The sequence below is a fragment of the Psammomys obesus genome, unplaced genomic scaffold (genome assembly GCF_907164565.1).
Source record: "Psammomys obesus unplaced genomic scaffold, mPsaObe1.curated_primary_1811, whole genome shotgun sequence".
NCBI lineage: Eukaryota > Metazoa > Chordata > Mammalia > Rodentia > Muridae > Psammomys > Psammomys obesus.
Window position 1 is genome coordinate 10,563,698 of NW_026596117.1, and position 3,162 is coordinate 10,566,859.

The 3,162-nt window shown below is 39.9% G+C and overlaps 1 pseudogene; it reads left to right on the forward strand.

Moving 5' to 3' along the window:
* The first annotated feature begins 361 nt into the window (after positions 1 to 361).
* LOC129692710 (ATP synthase F(0) complex subunit C3, mitochondrial-like) lies at positions 362 to 755 on the forward strand (annotated as a pseudogene).
* Positions 756 to 3,162: the final 2,407 nt, after the last annotated feature.

Below are 3,162 nucleotides of genomic sequence, written 5' to 3' on the forward strand. Positions count from 1 at the left end.
ACTTGCTGGAATGTGTACCACTGATCACCTACATTTTTTTTTTTTTGAGACAAAGAAATACATTTTATGCTTTTATGAGAATGTGACACTGTCATTTTCTTAATAGTCTAGAATCCTGTTTGAAAACACTGATCTCCAAGCCCCTTGAATATTATAATATCTAGTTATATTAATACAACTGAACAACATATACGGCGTCCTTTTTAAAATAAAAGCAACTAAAGATAATCTACATTTAAGAAACACTCAATCCCCACTGCTTTGACCCCTGCCTGCCGCTGCCTCAGACAAGGGGAAGCAGGAGAGGAGCCCACGTCACTTGTCTCTTAGACCCATACCGCACGTGCAGCCAGGAGGAAAGATGTTTGCCTGCAACCCCACTCTGATCCGAGCCGGATCCAGAGTTGCATATAGACCAATTTCTGCATCAGTGAGAGGGCTCTCCAGTGTTCAATGGAGCCCAGCATGGTGCGTGTCAGCTGATCTGAAGGGGAGTCTCAGACCAGTGTAATCAGCAGAGATTACTGCTGGTTGATTCTGCTGCCGGGTTCGTTGGCGCGGGTGCCGCAACAGTAGGAGTTGCTGGTTCTGGCGCTGGTGTTGGAACAGTCTTTGGCAGTCTTACCATTGGTTGTCCCAGAAGCCCTTCACTGAAGCAGCAGCTGTTCTCGTATGCCACCCTGGGACTTGCCTTGTCCGAAGCTATGGGTCTCTTTTGTTTGATGGTTGCTTTCTTGGTCTTGTTTGCCACGTGACAGAAATTACTGCCTGAAATGTTGGCATTCATAGTAATTACAGATGTAATTCTGTGTATCTTGCTGTGACTCCAAAAACAGCAGTGCTGGTGTCTTGGAAATGTACCTTATTTCCAAAATCATTCATTAAAGATAAAAAATTTAAAAGGAAAAAGAAAGACTCAAGAAAATCTCTCTCACACACATAGAGACACACATAGCCACTGGTGTTATTTAAATTCTGTTTAAATTAATGACCTAATAAGGAAGGTAAAAGTAGTTTGAGGTCATGTGTACAAATAACTAAAGGACTTGTTTTTTTTTCACCCCTTCTCTTTAAATAAATAACCAAGGCAAAAATATCCAGAGAAATTAGGAAGTGTTTATGTCATAATAGCAAATGTAGTAAGATAAATTTTAATCTATACTTAAATCATATGGATGAGATCCAAGTGTAGATTGGCAATTATGGCAAGGTTTGCCATAATTATTAGTTTTTTTCCATTTTAAAATTTGTATCTGCATTAGTACTTTGCATGCCCATGCACCACATGTAAACCACCTGTCTGAGCAGTAGAAGGAGTTACAGACGGTTGTGAGCAACCATGTAGGTGCTGGGAACTAAACCAGATCCTCTGGAAAAGCAGCAAGTGTTCTAACTGCCGAGCTATCTATCCAGCCCCTCATTTTCGTTTTTATTAAAATTCATTTTCTTTGGGTCTGTGAGTTTCTTGCTCAAAGCTCTTGTGTCAGGTATGTTTCAGAATTCAGAATTTATATACATACATATGATATACATACATATATATATATATATATATATATATATATATATATATATATATATACATATATATATATATAAATATATATATATATATATATATATATATATATATATATATATATATCCTATAATTAATACCAAACATTAACAATGTAACAACAGCCCTTGTTTGGTCTAGGGAAGAAAACTGTAGTGGCCACATTAAGATTTACACAGCTGTTATGTGAAAATTCACAGCTACTGGCAGAAGCCATGAACCTTCTTTACGTTTCAGGCCATGCACTGCCACCAGAATTCAGGTCACGTCAAGTTTCACTGCCAGATGAGTTATGAAAGCTAGGTGAGAGCTTTTCCGATTTCAAAACTGCAGGCACAGGTTTGTGAGCTTTATTACCATTATCATTATATAACTCAGGCTTGGGTCACACAGGGCAGAGCTCGCCTGAAGACTAATTGCCCTTCCCAGCTATGGGAATGGTTTCTCAGAGGCCATTTGTTTTTTCCGTGTACTAACCTTCTGTGACTCTCAAAGAGTAAACACCATCTGAACGGGTGAGCTGATGTTTAAAATGTACTGTTCCAAGAATAATCCGAATTTTAAAAAAAATATGATCATAATCAATTTGCTTTGTTGTCTCAAATACCGTCATCTTTGAAACTTAAACTTTGTAGATTTACACAGTTTAGCCTTGCCTTGGGTATGACATATCCAAATATTCAGGTAAAATATGAGGAGGCTTGGCCTAGACCTTCCTCTAATCTAGAAGATTAAGGGGATATAGTAAATATTTTTGGATGATGGATTACCTAAGCAAAGACATTTGAAATACATAAATGTGCACAAAATTTATTCATGAGACAAACTTTTTAATTTTTAATTTTTAATAATTTATTCACTTTATATCCTGGTTGTAATCTCCCAGTTCTACCCTTCCTCCCTCTCCCCCAATCCTCTTCTCCTAGTCCTCAGAAATGGGGAGCCCTCCTCCCCTAGTAACTGACCCCAACACAGCAAGTCTCATTAGGACTGCCTGCATCCTCTTCCTCTGAAGCCTGACAAGGCCGCCCATCCAGGGGGAAGTGATCAATGAGAAAGCAACAGAGTCCATGTCAGAGACTTCCCCTACTCCCCTTATTAGGTGACCTACATAGAGACTGAGCTGCCTATTGGCTACATCTGAGCAGGGGGTCTAAGTCCTCTCCATGCATGGTCCTTGGTTGGCACATCAGTCTCTGCAGGCCTCCCTTGGTCCAGATTTGTTGGCTTTGTTTGCCTCCTTCTGGAGCTCCTGTCACCCACTCCACCCCCAGGTCCTTTCATACCCTACTCTTCCATAAGACTCCCTGTGCTCTGCCCAAAGTTTGGTTGTGAGTCTCAGCATCTGCTTAGATCCCCTATCTGGTGGAGTCTTTTGGAGGACATCTATGGTAGGCTCCCTTCCTCTTCCGTCTCTCCAACCACTCCAGTGTCTATTCTGTTTGCCCTTCTGAATGAGAATTGAAGACTCCCTAGAATCTTCCTTGTTATTTAGCTTCTTTGGGATTTTAGTATGGTTATCCTATATTACATATCTAATATCCACTTATAAGGGATTATATACCATGTGGGTCTTTTTGCTTCTGGGTTACCTCACTCAAGAT